Source organism: Cherax quadricarinatus, chromosome 2, assembly GCF_038502225.1.
Source record: "Cherax quadricarinatus isolate ZL_2023a chromosome 2, ASM3850222v1, whole genome shotgun sequence".
NCBI lineage: Eukaryota > Metazoa > Arthropoda > Malacostraca > Decapoda > Parastacidae > Cherax > Cherax quadricarinatus.
Window position 1 is genome coordinate 41,715,703 of NC_091293.1, and position 19,496 is coordinate 41,735,198.

At 42.4% G+C, this 19,496-nt stretch overlaps 1 protein-coding gene across 1 annotated transcript in view; it reads left to right on the top strand.

The window, feature by feature from the left end:
- Positions 1–15,172: 15,172 nt before the first annotated feature.
- The window catches only part of LOC128706584 (cell adhesion molecule 3), a 412,130-nt gene continuing 407,806 nt past the window's right edge, over positions 15,173–19,496 (top strand). The window contains exon 1 of the mRNA XM_070088015.1: positions 15,173–15,488. The gene's annotated coding sequence lies outside the window, so the exon portion shown is untranslated. The remainder of the gene's footprint in view (positions 15,489–19,496) is intronic.

A 19,496-nucleotide genomic window follows, 5' to 3' on the forward strand; every position in this document is an offset into this window, starting at 1 on the left:
GGCACAAGTACTAACCTCGCTGACACTCAGGGAGGTCCGATGGCACAAGTACTAACCTCGCTGACACTCAGGGAGGTCCAATGGCACACTAGCTTCGCTGACACTCAGGCAGATCTGATGGTGCAGCTACTAGCCTCGCTGACACTCAGGGTACTCTGATGGTGCAGCTACAGCATTGCAGACACTCACTGAGGTCTGATGGTGCAGTTACTAGCCTCGCTGACACTTAGGTCTGATGGTACAGCTACTAGCCTCGCTGACACTCAGGGAGGTCTGATGATACAACTACTAGCCTCGCTGACTGCTGACACTCAGGATGCTCTGATGGTGCAGCTTCTAGCTTCGCTGACACTTGGGAAGATCTAATAGTGCGGCTAGTAGCCTCGCTGACACTCAGGGTACTCTCATGATGCAGGTACTAGCCTCGCTGACACTCTGGTAGGTCTGATGGTGCTGCTACTAGCCTCACTGATACTCTGATGATGCAGCTACTATCGCTGACACTCGCTGACTGCTGACACTCTCAGGATGCTCTGATGTCTAATCAGGGAGGCTGATGGTGCAGCTTCTAGCTTCGCTGACACTCAGTGAGCGCTGATGAAGCAGTTAGTAGCCGCCTCACTGACACTCAGGGAGGTCTGATGGTGGAGCTACTAGTCTCGCTGACATTTAGGGAAGTCTGATAGTGCGCTACTACCCTCGCTGACGCTCAGGGAGGTTTGAAGGTGGAGCTACTAGCCTCGCTGACACTTAGGGAGGTCTAATGCTGCAGCTACTAGCCTCGCTGACACTCAGGGAGGTCTGATGATGCAGCTACTAGCTTCGCTGACACTCAGAGAGGTCTGATGATGCAGCTACTAGCCTCGCTGACACTCAGAGAGGTCTGATGATGCAGCTACTAGCCTCGCTGGCACTCAGGAAGCTCTGATGGTGCAGCTACTAGCCTCGCTGACACTCAGGGAGCTCTGATCGTGTAGCTACTAGCCTCGCTGGCTGCTGACACTCAGGATGCTCTGATTGTGCTAGCCTTTCTGACTGTTGATTCAAGTTCAGTTCTCAGATGGCAAGAATAAGTGCACAGTTCCCCTAACTTGTCCTTCAGGTCTACCTCATTTATGCACAATGGTTTTGTGGTTTAATAATTTTTAAATATGATTATGCAAGGTATTATAACTCAGCTTAGCCGTCCATCTCTTGACTACAATTTCTCATACCATCAAACATTTCCGTTTGTAATTTCCGAACGCCTTATTCAATCATCTTTAAATTTTAAACTCTGGTCAGCTATCAGCGGATGAAGGTTCGTCGAGTGCCTGACGTGTGCAGGTGCCCTCTGCCCGATGTTATACCTGGAAGGTATTCCGGGGATCAACGCCTCCGCGGCCCAGTCCATGACCAGGTCTCCTGGTGGATCAGGATCTGATCAACGAGGCTGTTAATGCTGGCCGCACGTAGTCCAACGTACGAACTACAGCCCGGCTAATCCGGCACTGTCCAGCTCCCTCTTGAAGACAACCAGGGGTCTATTGGTAATGCCCCATATGACTAGTGGGAGGCTGTTGAATAGTCTTGGGCCGCGGACACTTATTGTGTTTTCTCTTAGTGTACTAATGGCGCCCGTAATTTTCACTGGGGGTATGTTGCATCGCCTGCCAAGTCTTTTGCTTTCGTAGGGAGCGATTTCTGAGTGCAGATTAGGGACCAGTCCTTCCAGGATCTTGTATATCTCTCGCCTGCGCTCCAGTGACTACAAGTCAAGTGCCTCCAAGCGTTTCCAGTAGTTAAGGTGTTTGATGGAACTTATATGTGCAGTAAAGGTTCTCTGTACATTCTCTAGATCTGTAGTTTCACCTGCCTTGAATGGAGATGTTAATGTACAGCAGTATCCCAGCCTAGAGAGAACAAGTGATTTAGAAAGGATCATCGCTGGTTTAGCATCTCTTATCTTGAATGTTCTCATTATCTATCCTATCAGTTTCCTCGCTGGTGTGATAGTGGCACTGTTGTGATCCTTGAAGGTTAGATCCTCAGACATTACCACTCCCAGATCCTTCACATTACTTTACCGTTCTATTGTGTGATTAGTTTCTAGTATACTCAGTTCTAGCTATTACTTCCTCCAGTTTTCCATAACGGAGTAGCTGGAATTTGTCTTCATTGAATATCATATTGTTCTCCCTTGCCCATTAGAAAACTTAGTTCATATCTTCTTGAAGATTTGCAGTGTCCTCAGTGGATGACACTCTTGTAGATCCTAGAATCGCCTGCAAAGGATGATACGGTGCTATGATTTATATCTCTGTCTACATCTGATATGAGGACGAGGAACAGGATAGGGGCGAGTACTGTCTCGTGGAAGAGAGCTCTTCACTTTGGCCTCTTCCGATTTAAGTCTGTTCACCACTACTCTTTGTGTTCGACTGGTTAGAAAGTTGGAGATCCATCTGCCAACTTTGCCAGTTATCCCTTTAGCACACATTTTGTGTGCTATTACACCATGATCGCACTTGTCAAAAGCTTTTGCAAAATCTGTGTATACTACATCTGCATTCTTTTTGTTTTCCACTGCATCCAAGACAATATCATAGTGGTCCGGTTATTGTGAGAGGCAGGAGCGACCTGCTCTGAACCCATGTTGCCCAGGATTGTGCAACTGTTGGGAGTCCAAGTGGTTTGTAGTCCTGCTTCTTAGGACTCTTTCAAAGATTTTTATGATGTGGAACGTTACAGCTATTGGTTTATAGTTCTTAGCTATTGCTTTGCTGCCACATTTATGGAGTAGGGTTATGTCCATTGTTTTTAGTGCCTGGGCCTGGGGCTGAGTGTATGGGCATGTTGTCAATAGCTTTCTCAAAGTCTAGTGGAGTTAGGGTTATATCAGAAGTTTGGCATACATTGACAGGGATTTGAGGCCCATTCATGAAAAAATTATTTGGATTGTCTATCTTTAGACTGATTAGTGGTGCGCTGAACACAGTCATATTGAGATTTTAGTATCTCACTCATTTCTTTGTTGTCATCTGTGTAGGATCCATCTTGTCTGAGCAGAGGCCTATACTAGATGTGGTTTTTGCCTTGTTTTTGGCATATGAAAAGAAATATTTCGAATTTCTATCAATTTCACTAATCGCTTTTAGCTCCTCTTATCTCTCTTAGACCGTTTATGAGTCCTTTAACTTATGCCCAATATTTTCTACTTCCCTGGTTAGTGCTTCCTTCCGTGTTTCAGATAATATAACATTCTTGAAGAGCTCAGAGATTCTTCACCTTCTTCTGTAGAGGGAACATCTCTCTCCATTTTACTTCTTTTTTCTTAGGGGAATATGCCTTGAACATACTTCAGCTACCAGAAAGTTTATCTTTTCGAGGCACTGGTTAGGGTCCATGTAATTTAAGATATCTTCCTAACATGTTTCATTTAGGACATAGTTTACCTGGTCCTAGATGATGTTCTTGTTGTTGAAATTGAATTTGGTGAAGGAACCCTCATAGCTGTATGTATTTTGCTGATCTGGACCCCTGTGCACGTATGTCTGGACTTCGATTAGATTCTGATCATAATTAGTTGTTTTTTAAATTGTTATGTTTCTTACCAGGTCCTCATTATTTGTGAAAATGAGGTCTAATGTGTTCTTTAGTCTTGTTAGCTTCACTATCTGCTGACTTAGGGTGTGTTTATTGCAGAAATTCAGCAGTTCATGTGTATGTGATTTCTCATCTGAGCTGCTGCCAGGGATTATTTCTGCTACAACATTATTTGCTACAGTCTTTCATTTTGTATGCCTTAGATTGAAGTCACCAAGCAGCAAGATGTTTGGGGATGGGACTGGAAAGTTTTCCAGACAGTAGTAGTCAATTTTCGATAGCTGTTTCTTGAACTGTTGGGAAGTTGTATCTGGTGGCTTATAAACAAGCACAATGACCAAGTTCTAGTTCTCGATTTTTATTGTTAGAATTTCAACTACATCATTTGTAGTGTTCAGTATCTCTGTGCAAATGAGTGACTCTTTAACATACAGGCCAAACCCCCCTCATTGCCTGTTCTTTCTGTCGCATCTGAAAAGGTTGTACCCAGGTATCCATATTTCACTGTCAAAGTAATCTTTTGCATGGGTCTCTGTGAAGGCTGCAAACATTGCATTTGACTCCCCTAGAAGGCCACTGATGAAATGTATTTTGTTGTTGGTGGATGGCTTATGGCCCTGCATGTTTGTTGGGGGGGATTTTGTTGTTGACATCAGTAGCTGTGAGTCTGGAGGGACCACTGGCTGTCCCTCCAGTCCAACAAAGCTCAAAGGTGGTGAACTATTTTGCTTATTTCTTTCCAGTGTCTTTCTTCATTTCCAACCACTAAAAAATCACTTACAGTAGAGTTGTCATAACTACTGTAACTACTATGCTTGAGTTATGGGGTGTGTACCTCCTGGTCCCTTTTAAGTGGTATGCAGGGCAGTTGGTGTTGTAACATTGTTTTTTTGAGGACTGAAGAGTGACACATCTCAGGGTGGAAGAATTTGCAAGAGGTAGAACGAGATACTCCTTTAGACAGGAGGTCTCGGCATTTTTTGGGATGCTCAAAGTTGCATGTCCCATTTGTTTTCCCTGATATTCCATGCTTACAGACGCCCCAAACATAGAATTTGCACCATTTTGCTTTTGGTTGGATAAAATTTGTACTAGATGTATTCCCAATTTGTGCAGAGCCTAGAACTGCACTACAGTCTTCGATAGCTGAGCCAGAGACACCACCATGTTTTCAGGAGGCCAACATTTTCCCCGGAAGAGGACTTTTCTACTACATCTGTAATAGGGGCTATGGCTGTGGTGGCTGGGGAAGTCTTTAACCGAATCTGGATTTGCACTATGGCTGGGGGCAGAGTCTGGGTCCCCGAAAGAGGACTCTACTGTATCTGTAATAGGGGCTATGGCTGTGGTGGCTGGGGAAGAGTCTTTAGCTATTTCCGGATTTGCACTATGGCTGGGGACTGAATCTGGGTCAGTTTTATTTTTTGTTTCCTGTGTTTTTTTCCAGTGGGTGTCTATTTTTTGATCAACTGTTATAGACTGGGCATTATAAGTGTTAAACTTTACTTCTCTCCCATCCTTCCAGGCACTATATATTCTGGGTAGATTAGGCAATAGTTTCTCTTTGTTTTCATGTTATTATTTATTAACCTCCTGAGTACTTTCCTGATATCTGTCCATAGTTCCAACATCCTTATTGCAGATCCAGAAACACCTTTCTAGATGGATGTCGTTTTTGGATGCAGTGTTTATTCTTGTACATGAGACATGATGTTTTTTAAAACAAAGGTTGCATGTGATTCTGGATTTTTCCCAAGAGCCTTTTCACATGTCCCACAGGTATACTGTACTGCCATCCTGCCTGTATCCTACTTGCAAATTGGGTATCACAAGAACCTGATTTTCACTTTACCTTTCTGCTCTGCACTCAATTGGTGGGGTATTAGAGGATCAGTGCATGGGTATGTGGGATGTATTTAATATGGAGACTACTATACATTAAAAAAAAAGTGTATAACATCACACAGACTCTTCCAATTCGGGTATATTTCCAGAGCACCCCACATACATAGGACAGGTGCATGTTTTCTTGTTAAGGTTGGGGTTATTGTAGTATGAGGTATATAGTGTTATTATGGTGTTATGGGCACGGAATTGATTTCCACGACATTGCTTAAAGACTCTCTTTTGATCGGCATTACAACGTTTTGTTATCGCAGAGCAATTAATTCAATTCAAAGTTTATTCTCTATAAAGATTACAATGTTGAATTTACAGAATTTGGTTGTTGTGTGGTTTACATGTAGTTAAATAATGATTACAGAGTGTACCACTAGAACACCTAGCATGGCTAGGCATTTCGGGCAGACTTAGTTTAATTCTTTATGAGTTTGTGAGTTTAGCAATGTGAATGCTTTTGTTTTGGCACAGTACATAGTTTCAGTATTGGAGTATCATAGGATTCATTATTTTAAGATTGAGATTAATATTTCTGTTTATGGTCAAATGGGTGAGTGAGTGTAAGTGTGAACCACCAGGTGGTATTCGTGTAGTTAGTTGATGGGGTTTATCAGGGAGATTGTTATTGGTTAGGGAGTCATATATATACTCACAGGCACATGATGGTGGTAGTGATAGTGATGGTGGTAATGATAATGGTGATATTAGCAGTGACGATGGACATGGATATACATATGTATGCATTTACATATGAATACACATGCACAAGATGCACTCGTATACGTATACATGCATAAATAAAACATATGCACATACAAAAACATGTAAATGAATACTTAAGAACCTACATTCATGCAAACATCACACTCATATACACACACATAAATACAAACACACACACACACACACATATATATATATATATATATATATATATATATATATATATATATATATATATATATATATATATATATATATATATATATATATATATATATATATATATATGCAAAACAACCACTCTGAAAGAATAGAGAAATTCCAAGCGCTTTCGTGACTACTCACATTATCAAGGAACGTTCCTTGATAATGTGAGTAGTCACGAAAGCGCTTGGAATTTCTCTATTCTTTCAGAGTGGTTGTTTTGCATATTTTGAAATCACCTGTTTACTGTGATCTTATTGCATATATATATATATATATATATATATATATATATATATATATATATATATATATATATATATATATATATATATATATATATATATATATATATATGTATGCATCTGTACTCACAGAACATACATAAGAACATAAGAAAGGAGGAACACTGCAGGAGTACATACAAAAATGTTCATATATAATCACACAAATACGTATGTGCAGTCACATGCACAGCTTTGCGCAACAACCACGGAAGGGAAGTGAATTTGCTCGAGGCCTTTCACGCTGCAAATTGCAAGTGCGTCTTCAGGAACAACACACTGAAGAGACTGTAACGTTGAATCTCAGTGGTAGTCCTGAAAGTCCGGTCTTGATTATATGACGCCATCCAAGCCACCAAGCAATAACCACGCCCATCAAGCCAGAACCACGAATACCAAGCAAAAACCACGCCTACCAAGCAATAACCACGCCTACCAAGCAAGAACCATGACCGCCAAGCAAAAACCACGACCACCAAGCAAGAACCACGCCTACCAAGCGACAACAACGCCCACCACGCGACAACCACGCCTACCAAGCAACAACCACGCCTACCAAGCAACAACCATTACCACCAAGTAAGAACCACGCCCACCAAACGACAACCACGCCCCAACAAGTGACAACCACGCAACAGGTATGTATCTGCCAGGCTGGAAGGTGCTGCCGACAGCACCTATGTTAGGCACCTGTCTTGGCGGCACCTCTGTATCACCTGTGTAATCATGGAGTCGCAGGTGTCAATAATTATGTTACTCGAGGATGCCGGTGGAGGTGAGTCGAGGCAGACTCCCCCCTCCCCACCACCACCACTCCTTTTCTGCCTCCCTCCTCTTCCTTCTTTAATTCCTCTTACTCCTGTCCCTTTTCTGCCTCTCCTCTTACTCCTCTTCCTTTACCACCCCCTCTTACTCTTCTGCCTTTTCCTCCTCATCATTAGCATCTTGCTTCTTCCCTTTCTCCTTCCCTCCTTCTTTCACTCCTAGTTGTCAAGTGTTTTTAGAGGCTGTTACACGTGTTCTCTTCTATATTTGGTTGCAGAGGTCGAGTCACAGCTCCTGGCCCCGCTTCTTCGCTGGTCGCTACTATGTCCACTCACTACCTGCTCCATGAGTTTTATCGTACTTCTTAAAGTTAATTATGGAACCTGCTTCCACTATTTCACTCTAGATTGTTTCACTTCCTTACAACTCTAAGCCTGATGAAATACTTCCTAACATCCCTTTGACTCCTTAGTTTTCAACTTTAAGATGTGACCCCTTGTTCCTGTATTCCATCTCTGAAGCCTTCTTCCCTTGTTCACCTTGTCAGTTCCTCTCAGTATTTGGTATGTAGTTATCATGTCCTCCCTATTCCTTCTGGCCGCCTCCTCTCACAGAACATACCTCTTAACTCCGAGATTAGTCTTGTTGCAAACCTATCTGCCTGGAGTATACCTGGATGGTGTTCCGGGGGTCAACGCCCCGGCGGCACGGTCCATAACCATGCCTAGCGGTGGATCAAGGCCTGATCGACCAGGTTGTTACTGCAGGCAGCTTGCAATCCAACGTACGAACCATAGCCACGTACTAAGTGTCTTTCCAGCTCCCTCTTGAAGACATTCAGGGGATTACTGATAATCCCCCTTATGTATGCTGAAAGGAAGTTGAGCAGTCTTTAGCCCCCGACACTTATTGAGTTATCTCTTAGTGTACTCTGGCGCCCCTGCTAATCATTGGGAGATGTTGCACCACCTGCAGAGTCGTGTGCTTTCACAGCGATTGACTTGTGTGTGCAGATTTGGGACTAGTCCCTCTACGATTTTCCAGGTATAAATTATGATGCATCCTTCCCTGAGTTCCAAGAAGTACAGGTCAAGAGTCTTAAATTATTATTATAATCAACAAGAGTCTTAAAACGGTCACACAAATTGAGGTGCTTGACTGTGCTTATACGTGCAGGGAAAGTTGTGTATATTCTCCAGATCTGCAATTTCATCTGCCTTGAAAGGGGCCGTTAGTATACAGCAGTATACTTTCTCCAGTTTCTTGACATGCTTGACCAGGTGAGGGTTCCATACTGGCGGTGCGTACTAATATGGGCCGGACGTACACTATGTACAGTTTCTTGAATGACTTCTTAGGTTTGCCAGGCGTCCGTATGCTGTAGTAGTTGGTTGACGTGCTCCTCAGGGAATATACTCGGTATGATACCCCAAGAGCCTTTTCCTTGAGTGAGGTTTTCAGTCTTTGACCTCCTAGGGTGTACTCTCCAGTCTTTTTTCCTTCCCGACGCTTCATAATTTGCACTTGGTGGGGTTGAACTCCAGGAGCCATTTGTAGCCTGTCCAGATCCATTTATACCTTTGCCTGGTCCTCGTCCGCTTGTATTCTGCTGCTACCTGTTTCTCTAAACCCTCAGTAACTTCCCCTTGCGTCTTGCTTGACTGACCGAAGTCTTGTGCGTGACTGTTGCCGTACGTCCTATTTGACTGACTTGTCTTAATCTGTGAATAATGACTGTTACGTGACTGACTACATTTGGATGAGTGTTATTCTGAGTCCAGTTTGATTGTTTCCTGAGCCCTGCCTCACCTACCGGGAGGTGGTACACGAGTGGGGTGAATTATTAAGGAATGGGACAAGAGGGTTCTACAGGAGTGGGGTAGTGCAGGGGAGAAGCAGGAAGGTGTTGCAGGAGTGGGGTGGTGCAGGGGAGAAACTGGAAGGTGCTCCAAGAGTTGGGTGTTGCATGGAGAGGGCAAGATCTGTGCTGCAGAAGTGGGACTCTCCTTCAGAGTAATTCACTCGATCTTTGTCAAGTAATCAACATCACGAGATCAAGTAATTAACCATATAAGATTGTGAAGGTTCATTAGTCCTACGAAGCCCTCATAGAGTATTTGGTAAGGCCGATTCCTCCTTATGGAAATAAAAAGATAAGATAAACAATTTGATTAATACAGTATGTAGAATTAGTATAGAATATAACACATTTAAAACAAGAAATTAATTCTACTTGAAGCAAAGAATGAAAAATGAAATATATAGTGACTCAAATTTAATATGCACACAATAGGTGAATAAAAGGGAAGGGGGTGTCGTGCTGATGTTCTGGGCACGTAGCTCAATCGTGGTTTGGAACGCTGAGCCGTTGATGTTGAGGGGGGGAGTCACATATAGACGTGATTGCTGTGACACGAGAGTGACTCCAACATGAGAAGGGATCCTGAAGAGCCAAGTACTGGGATCCTTTGACAACCTTTCTAAAGCAGTAGAGTAGCTAATCGTGAACCACGATGGAACTTTGGTGAGGTGATAATTGGAGAAAGGCTTCAGGATGGGTGTAAATAACTGCGTATCAGCTACGAGAGTGTTGCAACCCCTGAATGGGTTGCAATGATTATTATGTATATATATAATTATTATTTTTTCATTTAATTTTATATTGCTTATATCTGCGATAATAGCTAAATCGTAAATGTATTGCTTTATATTGTTATTTGACGTAGTTTCCTTTGTTAGGTAGGATGTAACATATTATGTGCTCAGTTCAAGTCTTGATTGTCTAACTACTGTAATTATCGCTTGTTGCTTGTTATACTGCCGGCTTCTTGCTGGGCGACTGCTGTCCATGGAGCTATCACGTGATCGAGGGGGGGGTGTCCTCACCTCGCTTAAATTATTCAGTCTGCTCTAGACTCTCTTGGTGGTTGGACAGATTGTCTGTCTCATTATTCTTGTTAGTTCTGTAGAACTCTGTTCACAGAACCTTGTATAGACTTAGTGATTTTCGACGTTGTACTGAGGTTGTGTGTCTCTTAGACACTCCGAGCATCTCAGGTCCTGAACTATAGCTTATGACCTAATTTGTACTGGTTTCTGTGTATTATCACAGTCGGGGATTTTCTTATGCTGAACTTAGATTCAGTAGTATGGGAGTTTTGTAACTTTTGTGGAGGATCTGCTGATGGTCCCCACTTAGTGTCGTTATATTATCTCCTTGTTCCTGATTCTGTGTCGCAGTTGCTTGTTGTATTGCTATTGGGCTTAGCATTCTTTTTGTTGTTCAAGCAGACTGTTCTGGTTGCCAGTCCGTCAAGAAGTTAGTTTATGTGAGGACTTTGTCAGTCACTTGTTTAAGTCTAGTCGAGTCGTGAGACAGAGAACTACTTAGAGCACTTACATACATACACAAACTTACTTGTACATATTTGTTATATCTTATTAAATGTTAATGTATCAGACGGTACTTAAGAATTATAAATGTGATATGTGTTTTCAGCACAATAATATTGTATATGAGAGAGATTGATATTATTTTGATTACTGTGATTAATTTAATTTAATTTGATAATAAACCTCTAGACTTAATAAATTTATTAAATTTTAATTTCTCTAGTTAGTAGCCTACCAGTTGTAATCCTTAAGCACCATTGAATCATACTGAATTCTTATGGATAATTGGACAAGGATACTGACTACTTGTTACGAAAACCCAGTAACAGGCTGGATGCTAGAAGGGCAGTCCTTTCTAGTATTCACTGGAGATCTCTAAGCTTTTAGAGAGGGAGGGGACCAGTTTAGGTACAGATGCCAGAATAAATCTCAGATCTATTCCATGATCTAAGCTGCCCCTCTTATCTCGCCTATGTCGGATGACCCGAGCCGACAATTAAAGCTAAAATAAACAGAAAATTACAAACCATTCAAGAAATCACTCACATGATAGGCGTACAGCCTTTGAACGAAAATGGTGAGGATAAAAACTGATTACGTTCCTCTACACAAATCTAAATTAAGTTAGGTTGAATTACTAGAAAATAAACCTAAACAAGAGTGAAGCTCTTGTTTAAAATGAATTAAACAAAATATATGTTATTAAACAAGAGTAGACTGGATACTTACAGACTTGTTGGGAGCCGAAAGTCAAGTGATTGTCAACTGGTCGGAGGGACACACGTCAACCCCTACCGGGTGGAGAAAAGATGGGGAGGGAGGGAAAGTAGCGGAAACGCTGGAACACCTCACAGAACAAGCATACTGCCCAACGAACTACCGCCGCCACTCATTCATACTTCCACTCCTAACTAATGAATTTTTTCCTCAGAGAGATCAGGTAATTAACATCATGGGATCAAGTAATTAACATCATGGGATCAAGTAATTAACATCACGGGATCAAGTAGTTAACATCATGGGATCAAATAATTAACATCATGGGACCAAGTATTTAACATTATGGAATCAAGTATTAACACCATGGGGAAAAAGGCTTTTTTGCAAATTATCCTTCACTTTCGACCAATCTGTTCAGACAGCAGTCAAACCTTCGTGCTGTCAGTGAGGAGCAACTGGTCCAAGGAAAATAAACCTGTTATATGACCCTTATGGATTAAGCAACCCCCCTATGAATCTAATAACAATATTAATAAACCTTTCGTCATAATGTCTTAATCAAAATATGTATGGCATAGCTCTGTTTTCCAGCCTCCTGCTGCGGCAGGCTGCGCCAGTGTTGTCAGGCAAAGCGATGGTTTCTATACAGAAACTGGAGCACGCACCAACAATTCCTCTTGAAGAGGAAACTCGACTAGAATCGTCGCCAAGTGCCATACCAACCAGGCAGCAGCAGCAGCAGCAGCAGCAGCAGCAGCAGCAATAACCTGGTTGACCAAGGAAGCACCAGACAAGTCTGGTCCAGGAAAGGTTGCTAGAGTAGGAAAACTCTCGAAATACATCAAAGGTATATCTAAGGTAAAGGTACCTGTATTATTTGTTATACTTCTTACGATCTCATATGTCCATATATCTGAAGTTGACAAGCTAATTCTAGCCGATTCTCTGTCTTCCTTAAACGCTCAACTGTCAATTGTGACATGCTGGTGTCAGACACACTACATATTTATAGTAGAACTGAAGATAGTGGAATCAGAGTACACCTTCTGGGGATTTCATCTCACATTGGTCTTCAAATGCATACATAACTTCTGTGAGGGAGTAGATTACAATCAATGGCTCTCAACTAGTTGTTTCAGGACAATAACACGAAAAGAACTTAAGCTCAACTTCCTTAATTACCTTAAGAATATGAGAACTTGGCACAAGTCGGTTTAATCAAACATCATTCTATTATGTAGAGAAGTCACATGTCTATAAGACACCCAAGAAGAGTAGCAGACTTACGTTTGTCACCACTGTCCGGCTTCGGCTGGGCCACAGGTAACTCTGGGAGTCTGCACCAACAGCTGGTGTAGCCCTAACTAAATGTTAATTTTTCCAGAGAAACTTTTGCCACCCCCCCCCCTCTCGCGTGCCCTAAGTACACTATGGAGGAGGAGCTTGGACATGGGTGAAATTCCACAGTCACTTAAAACAACGGATATAGCCCCACTCCATAAAGGTGGCAGCAAAGCATTAGCTAAAAACTATAGACCAATAGCTCTGACGTCCCACATCATAAAAATCTTTGAAAGAGTGCTAAGAAGCAGGATTGCAAATCACCTGGATTCCCAAAATCTGCACAATCCAGGACAACATGGGTTCAGGGCAGGTCGCTCCTGCCTCTCACAACTACTGGATCACTATGACATGGCCTTGGATGCACTGGAAGAAAATCAGAATGCAGATGTAATATACACAGACTTTGCAAAAGCATTTGACAAATGCGATCATGGCGTAATAGCCCATAAAATACGTGCTAAAGGAATAACTGGGAAAGTGGGGAGATGGATCTTCAACTTCCTAACAAATCGAACACAAAGAGTAGTGGTCAACAGAGTTAAATCGGAGGCTGCCATAGTGAAGAGCTCTGTTCCACAAGGCACAGTACTCGCCCCATCTTATTCCTTATCCTCATATCAGACATAAACAGAGATATACACCACAGCACCGTATCATCCTTTGCGGATGATACTAGGATCTGCATGAGGCTGTCATCTGCTGAGGACGCGGTTAACCTCCAAGAAGATATAAACAAAGTTTTCCAGTGGGCAACGGTAAACAATATGATGTTCAATGAGGACAAATTCCAACTACTCCGTTATGGAAAACTGGAGGAGATAATAACTAGAACAGAGTATACTACTGACTCCGGCCATATAATAGAGCGGAAAAATAATGTAAGGGACCTGGGAGTAGTAATGTCTGAGGATCTCACTTTCAAGGATCACAACAGTGCCACGAACGCACTTGCAAAGAAAATGATAGGATGGATAATGAGAACTTTCAAAACGAGAGATGCCAAGCCCATGATGATCCTTTTCAAATCACTTGTTCTCTCTAGGCTAGAATACTGCTGTACATTAACATCTCCATTCAAAGCAGGTGAAATCGCAGATCTAGAGAGTGTACAGAGATCCTTTACTGCACGTATAAGTTCTGTCAAGCACCTTAACTACTGGGAACGCTTGGAAGCACTTGACTTGTACTCGTTGGAACGCAGGAGGGAGAGATATATCATAATCTACACTTGGAAAATCTTGGAAGGAATGGTCCCAAATCTGCACACAGAAATCACTCCCTACGAAAGTAAAAGACTGGGCAGGCGATGCAAAATGCCCCCAATAAAAAGTAGGGGCGCCATTGGTACACTAAGGGAAAACACCATAAGTGTCCGGGGCCCAAGACTGTTCAACAGCCTCCCATCAAGCATTAGGGGAATTGCCAATAAACCCCTGACTGCCTTCAAGAGAGAGCTGGACAGATACCTAAAGTCAGTGCCGGATCAGCCGGGCTGTGGCTCGTACGTTGGACTGCGTGCGGCCAGCAGTAACAGCCTAGTTGATCAGGCCCTGATCCATCGGGAGGCCTGGTCATGGACCGGGCCGCGGGGGCGTTGATCCCCGGAATAACCTCCAGGTAACCTCCAGGTAACCCTGGGTCATTATGTGCTGGACTGTGTAAAAAAGCCCGAATTCAGAGATAATTCAGTGGCATATTATCAGCCATTCTTGAAAAATACTCTGACTTTGCCTATTGTTAATAACTCATGACCATGTCAACTCGTCTAAATTCAGAAATACCTTGCTAAAATGTAAGGTGTAATAATGTTGGTAGAATTACCGATAATATGTTAGGTAAATGGACACGTATGCACCGCCTAATATAATATTTTATTGTGGCAACGTTTCGACCTCCAGGAGCTTCGTTAAGCCGTTAAAAATCTGGAGAGCAAAATGTTGCCACAATAAAGTGTCGCATTAACTGCAAAAGTGTCATTTTACCTAACAAAAATATCAGGTAATATAAGTTACTTATAACTACATATAAATTGCATAAACAACTCATTACGAGTTACCAGATCATAAACTTGCAAATAGTTCATTATCACGGGTAACTTGCCTAGTTATCATTTCAGTGGGACCCGGTCCCTAGACTCATTATATGCCTCTGTAATTTTTTAACTACCACCCAAAGGATGGATATGGGGGTTCATAATAAAGTTATTAAACGAACTTAAACTAACATGAATGGGGTGCTGCAGGGGGATGGGCAGGGAGGTGTTACCGTGTTACAGGAGTGGGATGTTGCAGAGGGAAGGCCCGGGAGGGGAGGTGCAATAGGAATGGGGAGGTGGGGCTTTGGTATGGGGGGGATGATGGCACTTGAATAGGAGTGGGGAGGTGGTACAGAGGCGGGGGCGGAGAGGTGGTGCAGCTGGTGGTGCGACACTATCTGGGGTCTGGCCAGTGCGTTACTGGGTGAGGTGGGTGATAGACGGTGTGGCTGCTGCTCAGAAACCCACGAGGTCCGACCCACCGCTTCTCTCTCTCTCCCTCACTCGCTCACTACCGAGAGCCTAGCTATCACAAGGTAGTGAAAACATTGAAACGTTGTTAACATCACTGACATCGAACTTATAATGTGTTCTGGACTGATAAAATTGATAATCAGTTTGAGTGTGGATTCAGTACCGGACTTCGGGTGCTCGGGGACTTGTGTCCAAGACCAGTAGCTACTGCGTAGTGTCTTGTTGCTACTGTTAGATGAACGTGAAGAGTGGTTGAAGCGGCCAACTTTGCTCCATTATCACAATGTGCCCTAGATAGGCTGAGTGGCCTGTCTTCCGCTGATAGTCTTCCCGCATGGATCAGATGCCACAAGTGGTTCGTGTTTGTGAAAGGTCCGACGTTCTCTCTCTTCATATCTCTCTCTCTCTCTCTCTCTCTCTCTCTCTCTCTCTCTCTCTCTCTCTCTCTCTCTCTCTCTCTCTCTCTCTCTCTCTCTCTCTCTCTCTCTCTCACTCTTCTTGTTATGTTTACCAACTGGAAATAATTTTATACCAAATTATCTTTACGACAAGAGGCAGGATGTCGCAGAAACGAAACTCGGGTCCGATAAAGACTCAGAGTGACCTCTGTAATTTTTATTTTTGAGCTACCGCTGACTAGACGAGCTGCGGGTACACAACAAACCAGCCTCTCAGGCTGCACAAATAATAAGACACCAAGGGTAATTATCCAGTAAAAATTTTGACTGTGAGAAGATATATTTTCAACGTTCCACCTGGAAATTCCGTAGCCTTAGAACGGAAAGTGGGTAGGATACTTGGGGGTGCGAAGGAGGTTGATAGGAAAGATCCTGAAAATGACTGGGACATGGAGGCAGTCATGGGGTCAGGATAGCAGTGCCACACCAGGCTGGCACCTCCACCTCGGCTAATGATTAAAACAAAATCGCTTGCTGATTCCTTATATATTATTGCTCAAGGTATTAGATCCTCAAGTATGTAGTGAGAACCGCCTTTATTCTGATGCAACGCCGCTAACTCTCTATTGTAATAGTCCATTATATTAATTTATAACACATTTCTACACCCTTTACATCACACCACTACACCCATTATAACCCTTTACATCACACACTACACCCTTTATAACCCTTTACATCACACCACTACACCATTTATAACCCTTTACAACACACCACTACACCCTTTATAACCCTTTACATCACACACTACACCCTTTATAACCCTTTACAACACACTACTACACCCTTTATAACCCTTTACATCACACACTACACCCATTATAACCCTTTACATCACACACTACACCCTTTATAACCCTTTACATCACACCACTACACCCTTTATAACTCTTTACATCACACCACTACACCCATTATAACCCTTTACATCACACCACTACACCCATTATAACCCTTTACATCACACACTACACCCTTTATAACCCTTTACATCACACCACTACACCCTTTATAACCCTTTACATCACACCACTACACCCATTATAACCCTTTACATCACACACTACACCCTTTATAACCCTTTACATCACACCACTACACCCTTTATAACCCTTTACATCACACCACTACACCCATTATAACCCTTTACATCACACACTACACCCTTTATAACCCTTTACATCACACCACTACACCCATTATAACCCTTTACATCACACACTACACCCTTTATAACCCTTTACAACACACCACTACACCCTTTATAACCCTTTACATCACACCACTACACCCATTATAACCCTTTACATCACACACTACACCCTTTATAACCCTTTACATCACACACTACACCCTTTATAACCCTTTACATCATATCACTACACCCATTATAACCCTTTACATCACACACTACACCCTTTATAACCCTTTACATCATATCACTACACCCTTTATAACCCTTTACATCACACCACTACACCCTTTATAACCCTTTACATCACACCACTACACCCTTTGTAACCCTTTACATCACACCACTACACCCTTTGTAACCCTTTACATCACACCACTACACCCTTTATAACCCTTTACATCACACCACTACACCCTTTATAACCCTTTACATCACACCACTACACCCTTTATAACCCTTTACATCACACCACTACACCCTTTATAACCCTTTACATCACACCACTACACCCTTTATAACCCATTACAACACACCACTACACCCTTTATAACCCTTTACAACACACCACTACACCCTTTATAACCCTTTACATCACACCACTACACCCTTTATAACCCATTACAACACACCACTACACCCTTTATAACCCTTTACATCACACCACTACACCCTTTATAACCCGTTACATCACACCACTACACCCTTCATAACCCTTTACAGCACACTACTACCATTGTAACCATTTACATCACACCACTACACCCTTTATAACCCTTTACAACAACTCTTTACAACACACCACTACACCCATTATAACCCTTTACAACACACCACTACGCCCTTTATAACCCTTTACAACACACCACTACACCCATTATAACCCTTTACAACACACCACTACGCCCTTTAGAACCCTTTACAACACACCACTACACTCATTATAACCCTTTACAACACACCACTACACCCTTTATAGCCCTTTACAACACACCACTACACCCATTATAACCCTTTACAACACACCACTACGCCCTTTATAATCCTTTACAGAACACCACTACACCCATTATAACCCTTTACAACACACCACTAAACCCATTATAACCCTTTACAACACACCACTACACCCTTTATAACTGTTCATAGCACACCACTAAACCCTTTATAACCCTTTACGGCACACCATTACGCCCTTTACAAGCCTTTACAGCACACCCATTACGCCCTTTACAAGCCTTTACAGCACACCATTACACCCTTTACAACCCTTTACAGCACACCATTACACCCTTTGCAACCCATTACAGCACACCATTGCACCCTTTGCAACCCATTACAGCACACCATTACACCCTTTATAACCCTTTACAGCACACTCTTTCACTAGTTACAACCCTTTACATCAGCATTTAATTCATTATAACTCTTTACAACGCCATCATACTCATTATAACACTTTTCAACGCCATTATATTCATAACTCTTTATAACGCCATTGTACTCATAATTCTTTTTAATCATCATATTCATTATAACTGTTTATAACGCCATTATACTCATTATAACTCTTTTCAAAGCAAATACACCCATTATAACTCTCTACAACATCTTTATATTCATTACACACATTGTAACTCGTGTTTATTCACAGGTATATTCAGTTCGACCTGAGTGTCGGAATTTTTCAAATGGCACATAACTGATTCCACTTCTTCACAAAATTAGAATGGAAACTATATAGATCAGATATAGAATCTATCACCGCTAAGAACCACAGATGTCATCAGTATATTAGTCATTCACAAACTGGAAAAATAATATCTTTATTTCTACAAGTACATGTACAAGGTGTACAGGTCTCGCTGACATACTATTATATAAAAAGTCTCTTGTTATGCTGAGCATTTCGGGCAAATTGGGTCAGTTTTGTCCCAGGATGCGATCGATTTAACTAGTGGGTGAACATGGACAGCAGGTGTCTTATGAAAACACCTCCTGATGTTTTGCACCCGTACCGGGGATGGTCCCCCAGACGCCAGTGTGTCAGTGGAGTACGCTAGGGATCGAGCTACGGGACAAGCAATGAAATACCTGCTTTCTCTCAGTTCTCTTAGAGAGGGTTGAAACACCTCTTCTCCGGCTCACCTGTGGTTGTTTGATGGTTGATTACCAACACTGGTACACCAGTGGTTGTTTGATGGTTGATTACCAACACTGGTACACCAGTGGTTGTTTGATGGTTGATTACCAACACTGGTACACCAGTGGTTGTTTGATGGTTGATTACCAACACTGGTACACCAGTGGTTGTTAGATGGTTGATTACCAACACTGGTACACCAGTGGTTGTTTGATGGTTGATTACCAACACTGGTACACCAGTGGTTGTTTGATGTTTGATTACCAACACTGGT